The sequence below is a fragment of the Ochotona curzoniae genome, unplaced genomic scaffold, assembly GCF_017591425.1.
Source record: "Ochotona curzoniae isolate NIBS_2020 unplaced genomic scaffold, NIBS_Ocur_1.0 contig_2688, whole genome shotgun sequence".
In the NCBI taxonomy this organism is placed as follows: Eukaryota; Metazoa; Chordata; class Mammalia; order Lagomorpha; family Ochotonidae; genus Ochotona; species Ochotona curzoniae.
The window spans coordinates 19,479,052-19,496,007 of NW_024465553.1; the positions used below are offsets into that span (position 1 = coordinate 19,479,052).

At 42.8% G+C, this 16,956-nt stretch overlaps 1 protein-coding gene across 3 annotated transcripts in view; it reads right to left on the minus strand.

The window, feature by feature from the left end:
- SIPA1L1 (signal induced proliferation associated 1 like 1) overlaps positions 1-16,956 on the minus strand; it is a 291,662-nt gene that overhangs the window by 215,040 nt on the left and 59,666 nt on the right. For all 3 annotated transcript variants that reach the window (XM_040975354.1, XM_040975356.1, XM_040975355.1), the window contains exon 4: positions 6,480-6,546. The gene's annotated coding sequence lies outside the window, so the exon portion shown is untranslated. The remainder of the gene's footprint in view (positions 1-6,479; positions 6,547-16,956) is intronic.

Here is a 16,956-nt window from a genome sequence, read left to right on the forward strand (position 1 = left end):
ACTCGACAGAAAATGCATCAACACCACACTGAGGCTTTATCACTGTCAACTGAATCGCTCTCTTTCAAAACAGTGAAAACTTCTATTCCCTAAACAGTCTTTTTCCCTTAATAACCAGCACTTCTTGACAGATCTAAACCAGGGAAATTTTTTTCATTTGTTTTGTTTATTAAAGAAAGTTGTGCAAGAAAATGCCGCAAAGTTCAGTTATCACAGCGAAAGGCAGTATGGACTGGATGAGGATCTACACAGCTACCTGTGATGGGGAACTAAAAACGCCTTCCTGTGGAAATGAACTTGTACATGTTGCAAAAGGCAGTGAGACTGTCAGGTGGTGAGGAGAAAGGGAAACCAGAGGCAAGGAAAAATGACCTTCACCGAGGCAGCCACCAGGTGAGGGGGGCGTCAGAAAGATCACCGTGGTGAGGACAAACCCAAGGGAGACAGACTATGTTACAGCAACGCCTCTGCTTGGCTTCCTCATCTCTTACAGCACAAGGCTAGACAAGAAGAGTTCCGGCCCTTTCCCACTGAGCGCTGCTTCCTTCCTGTGAGGCACTGAGCTGTGCCCCTAACACTCCTGCAGTCCTCACACTTCTTGGCTTCTTACTTGCACTGGGTGAATGAAAGCAGTGGTACAGGGGGTCCCACTGAGATCTCCAGCTTCAACCTTCAAAACTGATCTGAACCACTGGGGAGAAACAAGCAGATATGAGGACTAACAACTTCAGCAACCCAGCTTCTGCACAAAATTTATTGATAAAGTAGGACATTTTTAAAATGGTCTTAAGAGATCAAAGGGAACAAAGGGACCTTGCCAGTCACTCTAGATAGTCACTCAAAGAGAAACAGGGCCCAGTGCAATAGCCTAGCAGCTCAGGTCCTCACCTTGATTGTGCTGGGCATCCCATATGGGCTCCGGTCCTAATCCTGGCAGCCCCACTTCCCACCCAGCTCCCTGCTTACGGCCTGGGAAAGCACCTGAGAACAGCCCAAAACCTTGGGATCCTGTACCCACATGGGAGACCTAGAAGAAATTCCTGTCTCCTGGCTTCAGATTGGCACAACACCGGCAGTTGTGGTCACTTGGGGAGTGAATCATCGGATGGAAGATCTTCCTCTCAGTGTCTCCTCCTCTCTGCATATCTGCCTTATTTAAAGAGAGAAAGAGAAAGAGAGAGAGATAGAGAGAGAGAGGCAAAAGAAAGCAAGAGCCCTTTAAGGGAAAATGAAGGAAGTGTCAGGTCTCTCCATGCCTCAGCAGCGCTCTCACTCAATTATGGATTTCCTCTGCCAGTGGTGTCTGTAAGGAGGCAGGTGCAAGGCTAAACACATTCCTTAGCCATGAGAACAGAGTAGCAGCCAACTGAAGGGACCTCTCCTGCCTCAGGAGCACCTAGGGCAACTCAGCTCTGGCACCAAGGTACAAACTCTAAAATTACGTGCTATGTCACACAAAAGTTCAATGGTCGTTATGGGAGTGAATCAGTAGGTAGCAGCTTTTCTCTCTCTCCAAATGGCTAAATCTTCATCTTGCACACACCAGAATCTCATACGGGTAGTGGTTCACACCCCAGCTGCTCCACTGCCCATCCTGCTCCCTGCTTACAGCAAAGCAGAACAGACCAAGACCATGGGACCCTGCATCTGCGTGGGAGACACTGAAGAAGCTCCTGACTCCTGACTTCAGGTAGGTTCAGCTCTGACTGTTGCAACCATTTGGGGGAATGAACCAGTGGACAGAGGATCTTTTTGTCTCTCCTTTCATTTAAGTTTTGAATAAAAATACATAAATCTTCAAGAAAAAAAAAAGACATGACAATGTTTTGTTGTATCTGTCTACAGGATGAGTTAACAAGAGAAGTTTCCCATTTACTGTAGGACATTGTTTTATCTAGAAAATACAGAAAAGAATTTAGTAATAACTTGTTTCTAAAGACGAGAGAAGGGGTCAGGCCTGGAGCAGTAGCCTAGTGGCTAAAGTCCTCGCTTTGCACATAACGGGATTCCATATGGGAGCTGGTTCTAGTCCCAGAGGCAACACTTCCCATCCAGCTCCCTGCTTGTGGCCTGGGAAAGCAGTCGAGGACGGCCCAAAGCCTTGGGACTCTGCACCCATGTGGGAGACCCGGAAGAAGCTCCTGGCTCCTGGCTGCAGATCAGCTCAGCTCTGGCCATTGCGGCTACTTGGAGTGAATCACCAGTCAGAAGGTTTTCCTCTCTGTCTCTCCTCCCTCTCTGTGTATCTGACTTTCTAATAAAAATAAATAAACCTTTACAAAAAGAAGAGAGAAAGGGAACAGTAGCCTTAGTAAACAAGAGTTCACATCACAGGTCTGCAAAGGATTTCATGTAATTTTCCTTTTTTAGAACAAAGAAGAGAGCTTTAAATAAGTTCAATGAAATAATTCTAAAGTGACCTCAGAGCAGCCAACTCAATTCAAATTATTCACATCCAAAGATTAAAAGACTCAACATACATCTGTGTGTCACTATACATTTTCAATATTTTTATCTTATAGTCCACATTTAGAATTTTGTCTAGCACTTATCTCGTCCTTTTTTCTTTGTCCTCTGTGCCACTGTGACAACTGTTAGATTCACCGAAAGCACCTCAGGACGATCCAGCACACGTGAGCAGTTTCCGTCTTGGAGCGAACATATTCCAAGTTCTGTTTTGACCTGACCAGTTACTGTCTCTGTCACTGGATTATGTTTACAGACAAGACTGTGAACACACGTGTCCTGTGCTCCTAAGACATCCACTGCAGAACAACAAAGACAAACGGAGCAAACACGAGAGGACACAGTGGTGTAGTCGCAATTCTCCAGGCTAGACAGCCAACCTGGGGGAAAGATGCTCCAGGCTGGCATCTTGCAACTGACCCCTCCACCTGCTAGCCATTGCATCCTCTCGCTGGGCACAATAAGGACCCATAACTATTCAGTTTGTTGGGACTGCCACACCTAACACAAAAAAAGTGTAGGAGAACGTGCCATAATGCATTTTTATGTTCCTGTATCGCTGTACACCTACTGAGTGGTTGAAAATTCTCAGAGTTAGGGCCCGGCGCTGTGGCCTAGTGGCTAAAGTCCTTACTTTGAACGTGCCGGGCATCCCATATGGGCACTGGTTCTAATCCCAGCAGCCCCACTTCCCATCCAGCTCCCTGCTTGTGACCTGCAAAAGCAGTCGAGGACAGCCCAAAGCCTTGGGACCCTGCACCCGCATGGGAGACCTGGGGGAAGTTCCTGGCTTGTGGCTTCGGATTGGCACAGCACCGGCAGTTGTGGTCACTTGGGGAGTGAATCATCGGAGGAAAGATCATCCTCTCTGTCTCTCTTCCTCTCTATATATCTGACTTTGTAATAAAAATAAATAAATCTTTAAAAAAAATTCTCAGAGTTAACCTGTTCTTTAATATACTATATACCAACAAATGCTTCAAGAAATATAAATGTGATCAAGGTTAATCTTTCACGTTTTCATAAACAGAAGTTGTATCACCTGTTCCCCCCATTAAAGACAGAATGCTGGAATGCAAATAAATAAATGAAAACAGTAGTGAAGTTTAAATATTTCAACTAAATAGATATATGTACAAATCCCCTATATAGGAAAAAGAAAACCCAAAGCAAAAATACAGCAGTTAGGAAAGCTGCTTAAATATTTTAATATATAAATAACACAAAAGAAACTTAAGAAAAGGAGGGTGGAAGCAAGGGAGAAATGGAGGGAGAGTATTATTTTGTTTGCCCAATTACGTGGGGGGCGTGGGAGGAGGGAGCGCCAGCACTGCGCTGCAGTGAGCAAACCTGCCTGCAAGAGCATCCCATCCAAGCCCCCATCTCCCGTGACGGCCTGGGAAGCAGCAGAAAATGGCCCAAGTACTTAAGCCACCACCTGAGAGACCTGGGTGAAACTTCTGGTTTCAGGATGTAACCCACCTAGAAAATGGGCCAGTGGATGAAAGATCTCTCCTGTCATTTTAACTTTCAAATAAATAGAGCCTTTAAAATTAAAAGAAAAAATTTTTAACTGCATAGATGAAATACATGAAATTTGTTCCCTAAGGTTTTTTTTTTACCAGTTCATGAAAAATGAATGCATATTATGAAAAAAAATCATTCATGGACTTGAAAATTTTTCTATCAATATATAATTTTTAATACCATAAAATGTATTCATTGCAAAGTTAAAGTATCAGAAAATTTAAAGGAAAAGTAAAAAATGAATACAATTTAGTCAGATCCTATCAATCACTATTACTCTGTTCCTGGCTGGTATTTTAAAAGAATTCATAAATTACAAAATTCTTTCAAAAATTTATTCATTTTGATTTGAAAGGCAGATTTAGACAAGAAAGAAAGGGAAACATTTCACTGGTTCACTCAGGAAAAGCTATAATGGTTGGAGCTAAGTCAATCTGAAGCCAGGTACCCTGAGCTTTTTCTGCATCTCCCATGTGGGTGCAGGGGGCCCAAAGGCTTGGGCCATCATTCAGTGTTTTCTCAGGTGCAGTATAAGGGAGCTGGACTGGAAGTGGAATAGTTGGAACTTGAATCAGCACACATATGGGATGCTAGTTCCACAAGAGGAGGATTAGTTTGCTAAGCCACCATGCTGGCTCAGAAACCAAAGATAATTATGAATAAAGTATACTGAGGCAAGCACTTGGCTCAGCAATTAAGACATCATGGGGTATGACACCTACATCCCATACAGAAGTGGCCAGTTAAAGAATCTTGTCTCCATTTCCTACCCTGCTTTCTTGCTAATGCACACCCTGCAAGACAGAGGTGACGTCTCGAGTTATCGGGGCTCCCTGGTAGCTGCAAGAGAGACCAAAGCACAGTTCCAGGCACCTGGCTTTGGCCTGACCCTGGTCCTGGTGCTGATCTTGGTCCAGCCCCAGCCCCAGCTATTATGGAATCTGGGGAATGAATCAACAGATGTAAGATTTCTCTATTTCTCTTTCAAGTGGAGTGAAAATAAACACAAAAAAGGCAGCAGAGGCAGCACTTGGGAGCCTGCTCCCAAGTGAGTCCCAGGGGAGCTCCTGGATTTGGACCAGCAGCCCACCTCTAGCTCTTGCAACCATTTGAAGAATAACCAGCAGCTGGGAGATCTGTCTATGTCTCTCTCTCTGAGTCTCTCTTGTAATTCTAAATGGCGCAAATCATACAAGGACAGCACGGAAGGTACCTAAGCCTCTAACATACAGGTAACTCAGGAGGCAAAAACAATTAATCCTGAACTCAGGATGAAGATGCAGGTGAAAACCAGAGGGCACTCAATAACATGCATGTCTTCATAGAGCTGCTCACTTACACACACACACACACACACACACACACACACACACACACAGGGCTCTTCAAACAGCTAAAAGGCACAAAAATCTTCCTTGGATTCCAACTCTGTTAAAGAAGAGTTAAAAGGTTAAATAAATGGAGTCAAGAAAACATTCTGATGCTCTTTTAAAACAACTTGTGAGATAATCAGTCCCCATCCCTCCTCCTGAAATTCAAGGAAGGTCAGAAATAGAAAGCCACTTTGAAAGCAGAGCTCCAATTACCCAGCAGGCTTCAGAGAAGCAGCCACAAGCTCTGCACAAAGGTTTAGAGGTGAGATGCTCTGATAACCTTGACTGTCCCTTCTTGGATATAGTTCTCCAGAAGAGCTGACTTCTTAGGTGGTTTTCTCCTGACAAAGCAGAACACTCCCAAGGTCTTTGTTTAAGCATCTGGCTGAGATCAAGGTTAAGTTAAAAGTAACAAAACAAAAGGGACCTTCACGACCACTTGAGTGTTGGCTGAATGATTGAACTTAACAGCATTTTCACCCTGCACAAAAATGTCTCTCTCCATCTGAATTAAGGTGCTATTTCTCTCAATAAGACAGCTTCCTTTTACAGTTGATGGAAATGTCTGAGAATTGTTCACATGAATCTTAGGATGGGACTAGCAGAAAACTATCTCTGCCTGGGAGTAACCAAGAGCAATAGTAATACAACGTCAGAGAGGAAATCATCCAACCACGACATGGCATGAAGCCGATATTCCAATTTACACAGCAGTGCACCTCACTTAGCATAATTCCTGTCTGGAATATGGACAGAGATATTAACTTCCACCAAGATTTTTTTTAAAACAGGAAAATACTGTTAATGCCTTTATTATGCTTGAGCATAAAATAGAAACTGCTTATTAATTGCACAGAAAAAAAACCAAACTATTTAACTGTAATGATACCAATCCTGAATACAAAAATCAGCAAAATCTGAACAAGCTTTTGCTATCTTCTCCTTCTCCATTGATACCTCTCCATAATACATCAAAAAGGGAAAGCCAATGGGAATTCAGGACTCACACTAGAGAATTAGGAAAAAAATGTTTCTTGGCTAAAAGCGGCAGATCTTATGAGAGTTTGAGTGATACTCTTTCCCTAAAACTTGATGATTAATCCAACAACTCACCTTATTCCACCTCAAAAGTGGCCGTTCAGTCTTGCTTTTGAGTCTATCTTGAGGTCATCTCTAACACCTAAATAAAAACAATTATGAATTTTAGCATAAGAGTTGTCTTCAATTTTTGAAAAGCACACAATTGTATTCTCATATAATGTCGAAAAGGTCACTGCCACAATTATTATAAAGCATTATAGCTTGTACTTAAAACTCTCAATCTATCATTTCTCCAAGTGCACTTCAATACACATGTTAAGGCAAGCCCATCAACAGGCACTCCCAGGGAGGCAACAGCTTCCTAACCCCTAGCATTCTCTGGAGATTGCCAGCCCAGGGCCCATCCACAGAAACTCTGTTGGAGAAGTGTAGGGAGAACCCGGGAGCCTGAAATTTCTATGTAGTGGCTCCTTCACCTGGGAACAGATACTTCAAAGCAGTTTTCAACGGGAAGCAATTTTATACACCAAGGGACACCTGCTAGGCCTGCTGATACTTCTGTTGTCACAAGTAGGGAAGGGATGTGTTCTGGCCATGGAAGGGCTATAAGAAATGACTGCAACAGTGGCCTGGAAGACGGACCCCTCCATCCTGAATCCAGTGACACCTTGAATACCTGCTTACCCAGCACTACCGTTAAGTCCCCTAGTTCTCCATCCCCTTAAGGCCTACTTGCCTAAGCAAGCTTTGTGAACTTCAGGTTTAAATCATGCCCTCCACCAATCCCTGCACATTAGGACCCCCATATCTGCTCCACCAATCCCCTGAGGCATTTATCCCTGGTGCGTACCTACAGCTGAACCTGCCATCCCCTGGCCACTCCCCAATAACCCACCTCAAAGGTATTAAGATGCCTCTTCCCTTCGTTCTCTTTTCCTTGGTCCTTTTCTTTTCTCTCTCTCTCTCTCTCTCTCTCTCTCTCGCTCTCTCTTTCCCCCGCCCCCCCATCTCCCTCCTCCTTTGCTCTGTCTCTCTCTCAGTCTCTCTTTTCCTGCTTCATGCACTCTCTCTCAGCTCATGCTTTCCCTCTGCCCCGTAGCTGCCCTTCCCACCAGAATAAAGGACCACTTTGGACTCTGGAGTCTGACATCTTGGTTTTGTGCTGAAAATAGCTAACAGGGACAATGCTAAATAGGAACACATGGACAACATCCAACCTCAAAAACCACCCAGCCCAAAACAACAGCCACTCTGCTCCAAAACAAGCAGACAATCCAACTACATAGAAATCCCACTGACTCTCACATAACCTACTTCAAACAGGTAACCAGCTCATGGACATGAGGACCTGAACCAAGGCACACATACAGGATGCGGGCACTCAGGCCGGAGGACTAGCACGCTGAGCCACCGCCCTGGCCCCACAAATAAGTCAGTCTTAAAACAAAGAACAAACTCTATAACACTCAAAAATACGTGCCAGGTTTTTTTAAAATCCTAACTAACTATATGAAGAAGACATACCTGGCAGCTGATTTGCAATTATAATCCTATTAGATGAATAAGCATGCAAGCATCAAGCTCAAGCAAAAAGATACACGTTACGAACACACTTAAGATTGTATCACAACTACTCCATTCTAACTGGACAAGACTGCCATTTGCCACTAATTTGTTAATTAAAATTAAAGCCTACTTTCTCCTCTGAATCCTCTGAACCACACAGGAACAAGCCCAAGTCAGACTCTACCAACATTCAATCACTTTTCACAGCAAGCACACCTGGGGCAGCAGTAGAGGGACCCAGGAGGACGCTCCTGCCTCAATGCACCAGAGGTCAGCAGCTGGAGGCAGGACTGGGGGAAGCTGCAATGGATCACGCCCAGGGACGATGGTGATTCTGGGAGAGCCCACTGCTCATCCATGACAGAAAGGTGACAAGGAGGGAGGGGAGTCCTGGGAGCCACAGCAGTGATGCTTGGGTCAAAGACATTCACGTGTGACCCCGAGGACGAGGCACGAGGCACAGTCCAGAGACAGGAAGGCCCAGAAGCACTACTGCACAACATGGAAGTTATCCACTGCCATCATGGTTTTAGATTTAAATGGGCCTTTAAGTGAAAACTTACAATGAAATCTCAAAACATAAGCACTGTATACCCCACCCCCAGCAGTAAAATTTATTCTGTTCCAAAAAAGAAAGGCTGCCTAATTTCCTATCAAATACAGCCAGGAGAAGGCCACCTACATGGTTAGAGCACCAAAAAAAAAAAAAAATCAGAAAAACCTAGCCCAACCCAATAATCAGTGAGAGGGACATGTCACATCACAGGATAAAATCTGAAACTCCAATCTTCAGTCCCCATTAACAAAAATCCAGTGTGATGACGAACACCCCAAACTAGCTGGAGGCACCGTTACAGAATCCCCAAACTGGGTCTGCTCACCTGAAGCATAGAAAGGCAATCACTGACATTGGGGTGGTGGAAGAAAGTATTTATTGCAAAACACAGAGCAAGGAGCTTGGGAAGCTTTCCTAATTCTCAGGTTAGGAGTTAAGAGTGAAAGTTCTTACAGACAGAAATTGAGGCTGAGAGGTGCTTGTGTGCGAAGCTTCTGGATGGTCAGCCAAGCTCGTGACCTTTCTTTTGATTGGTCAGTGATGCCGTGATCTTTAAGGAATTTACCATGGTCAGGTGGGCTCCAGCCTGTCTGGGAGTCACATGGATGAAGTCACATTTTCTCCAGGAATTCCCCCAGATGAAACCCTCCAGATAATCCTGACCATTAAGGTTCTTATCTACAAAGGGGCAGGTGACTCAAATTCAGCAATCAGAAGCTTGGCAGGTCAGGTGGGTCACTCCCTTTACTCAGTGAATTCCTTTTGTTGGAAGGCAGACACCTGGGGCTAGGGGAGAGGGCATGGTTTGGGTCATATTTTCACACATTGGGGTTTGGTTTCAAGCCAGTTTGCCACGTGCCTGGCTGTGACAAGGCATCCATAGTTCTAAACAAAATACAATATGATACCATTTTTATAAAGTCCAAACAGGCAAAACTAGAAAGAGAAAGCTTTTACTCAGCAGACTCACTTGAAAAAGCAAAATTCACGACAAGAGCCACCTCCACAGCAGGACAGGAGGACAGGATCACAGCTCAACACGTACAGGTCCCATTCAACTCAACAGAACTTGCAAGCACTAAGTGCAAGCTCACCACAGCACGATGAAGTCAACAGCATAGTCTCCACGCCACGTTTAAGATCTGAGGCTGAGGTCATACAAGAATTCCAACGCAGCTTCCTGTGTCCAATGCCAGCCTCCTCTCTGCCATGCTCTGCTGCCCTCAGAGAAGGAAGATGGGCAGAAGGAATACAGCCAGGACTCAGAACCAACTGATGGCTCCCATTGTGCCCTCAATCAGTTCCAGATGGGCTTCAAGGGTAAGGGCAATGTGAGGCCCAAAGCCAGAGAAATAAATACCTCTCATAAGGCAGGGGAAGAGGGCAGAGGCACAAAAACCAGGGCCAGGCTCTACAAAATGGCAACAACCTTCTGAGGTCTCTATTGTAAGTCACTGACTATAGAGCTGGGCCCCTGCTGAGTCAGAGGCTCAGAGTAAAATCACTGCTAACGTAGTCATTTTACTTGTTTTATTCTGAAATCCAAGCATGGAGGAAGATCAGCAACCTACTTACACTGCGTAGGAAAATATGTACAGTACTTAGTTCAAAACATGAGACATGAAGTCAGGGACAAAGCTTCGTGTCCTCTTGAAAAGTCATCACATGAGGGACACTGAGGTAGAACGATACCTCTCTGAACATGATGCTGAAAAAAGAAAACTACCCAAATTTCATATTGTAGCCTAACATGATGTGGCATATGTTAAGGTTAAGATACATAAATCATCCTGTAAACACAATAAGGTGAGAAATTTATCACAAAGAAAAATAAAACACTAGTTAAGAAGGGAAGGCACTGAACAGATAAAGCATGTAGTACAGGTTTTGTATTTTTGTAAATTTCTATTTACTTACAAAAAAGACATCATCGGATGAAACCAGCATCTGGCATCAGAAAGACAAGCTATCCTCAAGAACACATGAACAGAAATGACAAACCAAGCAGATTCATCTACAGGCAATATTACTAAGTTTATTAGCTTCATCTTAGGACTTCCCCATGTCAGCAGAAATCATCTGCTCAAGCAAAAAAATCTTGGATTCACTGTCCAATCTTTTCTTTCACATCCTTTTCATTCTTTCAAGAGCTTTAAATTCTACTTCTTGAAACTGACACTGCAATGACCCAAGTCACTATTATCTCTCAAACACACAGGCCTAGATTCCTCTTTAAGCTACTTTCTACTGACATGATTTTTCACAAAACATTCACAGTAATTTTGTTTGTTGGTTTGAGGACAGACACGTATCTCCTATCCACTGCTTCACTCCTAATTGTTGCAAGAATCAGGGTTTGGTCAGGCAAGCACAAGCAACTTGAACCACTAGCATGTACCTCTCTCTGAAGAATGTTTGTCATGAGCTGTCAACTCTCATTGAGCTCGCAGAATCCTTATCACATGAGCCTCCCAAGATCTGGGTTAGCAGGAGGCTGCAGTTGGAAGTCAGAATCTGAAATCAAATCCAGGCACCCTGATGTGAGACACACCAACACCCTACCTTGATGTGCTAACCACCCACTGCAGACTTCCTTTTTAAAAGGTTAGATTGCATCTTAGCATTCCCCTTACAAAAGCTCCCCAGAAGCTCCCTATGTCCTGAGATATCAAGAAACAGATGATGTAAATGTTATCTTCACTGTAAGCTAAAAAATAAATTTGCCACAATTAAATGGATACTAGCAAAAGACAATAAACTTCTGGGCCGGAGACAAAATACTTCATTCCTCACATTGCAATGGCAAAGTATCCACATTTCTCAGTGCTGGCAATTTAAATCCAATTCCCACCAGGTGACAGAGAACCAGATGACAAAACACAGCAGTGCACTGTGTTACAGCAGAGTGATTCTTAGCTCTAATGAACTGAAGTATTTTATAACTGGGCAGTAAGCCTGCCAACCTTTTCCCCTTGGAGGAGAAGCTGCCATTGTTACACAAAGAACAAGCACATCTTATCTTTGGCTTTAGAGGGAGACATTATCTTCAAGGTTGTTCACTACACAAGCCATCCCTCCACACAGCCCAGTATAGAGACTGCATGAGGAGGGGCTGGGGCAGTGGCTCAACAAGTTAATCCTCCCTCCCAAGTGTCAGCATTCCATTTGGACACTGGTTTATGTCTCAGCTGCTCCACTTCCTACCCAGCTCTCTGCTTACGGTCTGGGAAAGCAGTGGAGAATGACCCAAAGCTTTGGACCCCTGCCCCATATGGGAGAATCAGAAGCAGCTGCTGGCTCCTGGGTACAGCTTGGCTCCAGTCATTGTGGCCATTAGGGGAGTGAGCCAAAAGATGGACGATTTCATTCTTTTCTTCCTTCCCTCTCTGTAACTCTTCCAAATAAAACCAAAATAAATCCTTTGAATAAGATGACACATGGAGAACTGTCTCCCACCATAACTAAGCCAAGGCCCTGACCAATTTGGTCCTTTCTCCTTTGTTTCATCTGGAACCTCTGTCCCCTCTCTACTGTGCTCTAACTCCCGAAGCTACGACTGGTGTCCTAAGTAATGCAAGCTCTTTCCTGAGGGCCTCTGCTAGCCATCATTTTCTCAGGAAAGCCTTTCCTGGTCCATCCATCTATGAGCGACTTCCGTCTCTGGCATCAATCTTGGGACTACCTGCCTTCCCCAACTCTCACCACATCCTTGTTTCCCTCACTGGGACCTGCAGAAACTGGCTTGCTCACACATAACAATGCCAGAACCGGGCATTTAGCAGAGCAGCTGGATCTCCCAACCCTTACTGCAGAGTCTGAGTCAAGTCCCACCCCTGCTCCAAATCCGGGTCCCTGATCACAAAGGGAGGTGGCAGTGCTGACTCAAGCAGCTGCATCCCTACTACCCACAGAGCATACTCGGACTGAGTTCTGAGCACTTGGTTTTGGCTTGAGCCCCCACTGCTGTGGACATTGGGAAAGTGAACCAGCACTCCAGATCTCCGTCTTCCTCTCTCCCTATCTTCCAAATAAACAACCTCAAATAAAAAAATAAAAGGATTATCATGTTCGTCATGTATTTATTCATGTAAAAAGCATTTATTAAGCTCCTACTAATACATATCCAAAGGTTTTATAATAAGCATAATTATTACTTACCGATAATCATCCTTGAGGATAGAAATTTAATCTATTCATTTATTCTTAAAAGCTTAAAACTTACAGACATTCTTTGAGTAAAATTACTAAATAAATTAATGTAACTATAATATGAAGAAACAAAATATCTTTACATCAGAAGGGGAAAAGCAGCATGGCAATTGACGAAAAACACAAAATTGGGAATTGGTCACCCTGAATTAAAACCCCAGAGTCACCACCTAGGGGTGCCCAGCCACTCTTCAGGTTCTTGATAAATCAGGAAAATCATTCTCCTGTCTGCCTCACAAGACAAGAGTTAACATTTCTCAGATATTCTTTCAACAAGAATGCACTATACTATACAGCTAGTCCTGTTATGGAAAATTAAAAATAAAATTTCAAATATTCTACTCTTCAACCACCTCAACGGGAAGAACAACCTCTACATTTTAAACTCTCCTTGGAAATGCTTGAAAATATTTCAAATAAAAGGTGAATTGCCTTTACCTGCTTTTGATCCTAGAATATTAAAAATTCTTCACCATTACTTATTCTGAAACAAGTCACTCACCCTTTAAGACCACAGGTACACCAGAAAATTCTTAGCAAGTTATGAATTGGTTAGTTTTGTGTCCTTACTAACTTCAAATGAAACCAAAATGTGGTTTCCTCATTGTGTGTGTGAGAGAGACAGGAGGAAGGAGGGAGAGAGAGCAGGAGAGAGAGGAGGAGGGGGCAGAGAGAGAGCAAGCAGCTTGAGACACAAGGCAGCAGGTGGCCAACAGCAGGAAGAACAGCAAGATCCTGAGGTGCCCTGGGCCTGCAGGCAGCACATGTCAGCGCAGAGCAGGCCACGCAGATGACTGTGCTTCACCCACACACTCCCCTTCTGGAACCTCAGGGACCTCACTCAGCATTTCACTACAAAGGCACTGCTTCACCTATATAAAATGACAATGAAATATAAGTTGACAGAAACAACAGCCTAAACAAAATCATCTTTTAAAAGTGGAACGTACAAAACAGTACAATCAAGACTCCTTTTTCAAGTTCAGTTATAAATAACTATTAGATATATCATGCTGACCAAAATGGAGGAGGAACACAGATTGGTGCCTCTAGACTTCAAAATGTTTAAAAACAGCAAATCAGGGAGAGAAGTGTATGGGAACTCCAGAAGTGTTAAGGGCACCCATTTAATAGCAACAGATGCAGACAACCCACAGTGCACATGTAACAACCACTAACAGAAGGATGTGCTTAGATACATGGTTATAGTCAACACTTGTCCATTACACATGTAAGGTCTCTAGAAAAGCTTCGTCAGCATTATTTTTTAAATGGTTACCTCTCCAAATTTGGCGGGGGGTAGAGGTACACAGCAGCAGTCTTCAAGCTTATTAGCCATCATAACCATTATCATACATATTTTTCCAATAATAAGGATAAATAAAATCCAAGCTATCTAGCAGCATCCTCTTTGTTTTTCATGTAAGCAATCAAGTGTGTAAATCAGTGTTTCTATTAAGCAATTTCCCTTATAAAGAATAGTGATACTTTCCATCTGACTATCTGGAGTGCACCAGACACATAGACTCTTCTACCTTACACAATAATCAATACAGCATCCCTAGGAAATGTGTCTAAGAGTAGGATACATAGGAGTCAGTGAAGTTTTAAATCTTGCCCCAAATCAATACCTGATGGAGCCGGATTTAAGCCCAGATGATCCTATCCACCATCCTTGTTATTTCTATGCAATGCCACATTGCATTTCACTGCTAAGAGTTAAGACTCCCCATGATCCCTGCACAATGTGAATGAGAAAGCTTCACTCCTTTTTTCACTGAATCCCTCTAACACCCCTGCAAGGTGATTATTAGTTATATTTGTTTTTCATCTGTGGGAACAGACTCTGAATTGTTAAGGTAACTTAGCCAAGCTCACACAGCGACTTTAATAATTAGACAAGCAGGAATCCAGGTCCAGCTTTGTCTGATACAAAGCCTACGCAGCCTCCATCTTACTGTATCCAGAAGAATTGCAACTTAGGCATTATTTATAAATTACTAGTATAGAGTTCACAAAGCAACCTGAAAAGGCTTCCTACCAATATCAAACTATGCTGAAATATGCATTTTCCAAATATTATTTCAGGAAAAAACTGAATAATTTACAGTTAAAAAAACCTGATGACACATTACAGAATCAATGGTAATTTTCTATTTTTCTATGTTTATTTTTCTTATCACTCATTTAACATTTTATATTATTAGTTATGCCTATTTGTCTAAATTAAATATTACATTCAATTAAAAATGTCAGGAGGGAACATTTAGCCTAACAGTATGACAATCACATCCCATATCAGAGGATGTGGGTTCAATTCCCAGGTTCAGCTCCTGTTTCAGGTTCCTGCCAGAGCAGGCCTTCGGAGGCAGCAGTCATGGCTCAAGTAATTTATGTCACCCACATGGGTCTTTGGGTCTCAGTCTCTCCCTACCGCCTCAAACAAGAAAGGATTATATATATATAAAACCAAATAAATACACTAATCAAGGAGAATGTTTTAAAGAAAAATATGTAAAAATATACACAAAAAAGTTACATTTTAGTACAGATATTTTTTGTGTTTTCTGGAACCCAGTGAAACTAAATCTCAAATGTAAACAACACAAGTTTAACACTGCATCTGAACAAGTAAATAACAAATAAACAACACAGATGTTAGGTAACATTACAGAAAAATAACAATGACATGTTGTTTTTACAGTTTTCCTCAAAACCCTAGAAACAGGAAAGCGTTACACTATTCCTTGTCCTTCCAGTCTATCTGAAACATTTAAAAATTATAAATGTTAATGATGTTTGCTACAACATTCATTCCTCTGAGCACAGCAGTGCTGGAGAAAACTCACACACACCCTAAACATCCCCCCAGTCCGGGGACATGTGTCCAACCACAGAACACTGTCAACGCCAGTGTCAGCCTCTCCAACGCTGAACTGGCCACAATCGAGAGTGAAAAATTGGAGTTCTCTATGCAATGATGCTAAAACAGAAGCTCATGGGTGTGTGTGTGTGTGTGTGTGTGTGTGTGTGTGTGTGTGTGTGTGTGTGTGTGTGTGTGTGTGTGTGAGCATTCCTAAATTGAAAACTAAGTAGGTTTCCCTCTTAAAATGATAGAACTCCATAAAAGACAGTCATAGCACCCTAGGAGAAAAGAAAAGAAGAAAAGAAGACGGGTTCTCTCAGGACACCTTCAAAGCATGCTAGTTATTCTGTGTTCCAAAAAAGCCACTTTGGGCATTAAAGCAAAGAAGACATGTTAATGGCACACTCAAACCTTGAAAAAGTAACAGATCTTTCAACAAAAGTGAATTCTTAACTTTCTTCTCAACCAAAATCCACATTTGTGTGGTGCCTTTGATGACATGCCAAAAGGCACCAAGTGCCAACTGCTGTCACACATCGGAAACAGATGGGAGTGGATAACGCAATAACGCAATCAGATAACCAACTGCCCATCTTCTCTAGAATTTAAGTAACGGCTAATGGCAAGATAAAAACCCAAACAAGAAATCCATAGCTGTTATAGAACTTGAAGATGCATCAAGGAACATGCTGTGGGCATTAGACTTGAAAGACAAGAATAGCCAGCTCTGTAACATTACTTTCTAAACATTTATGAGCAATGATTAAAAGTTTACGAAGGTACAGAACAATTTTAAAATCTGACTACAAAAGGAATTCAAAAAAGTTCATTAGCAATATGCATTATGTAAAAAAAATTAAGCATGGACTTCAAAAAATTTCTTGCACCAAAATAATTATTTTTTAATTCTACTTTTCTATAAGTTTTTTTTAAGTTTGTAAATGGTGAAATATAGGCTCAATTTGAAGAAAAACCAAACAGCTTCATGTTTCCTTAATCTTACAGCAAGTGTGAGAATTGCTAATGCTGCAATTAAAACTGTTATCCAGGGCCAGCACAGTGGCACAGTACCTTCTCCTGCAGCACCAGCATCCCATATGGGCACCAGTTCAAGTCCCAACTTCTCCACTTCCCATCCTGCTCCCTGACATGGCCTGGGAAAGCAGTGCAGCATGGCTCAAGTCCTTATGTCCCTGCACCCACATAGGAAACCTAGAAGAGGCTACTGGTTCCTGGCTTCAAATTGGCTCAGCCACTGGGGAGTGAAGCAGCAAATGGAAGATGTTCTCTCTCTCTCAAAATCTCTTTCCCTCTCTCTCTCTCCTTTCCCCGGCCCAACCACCTTTGTAATT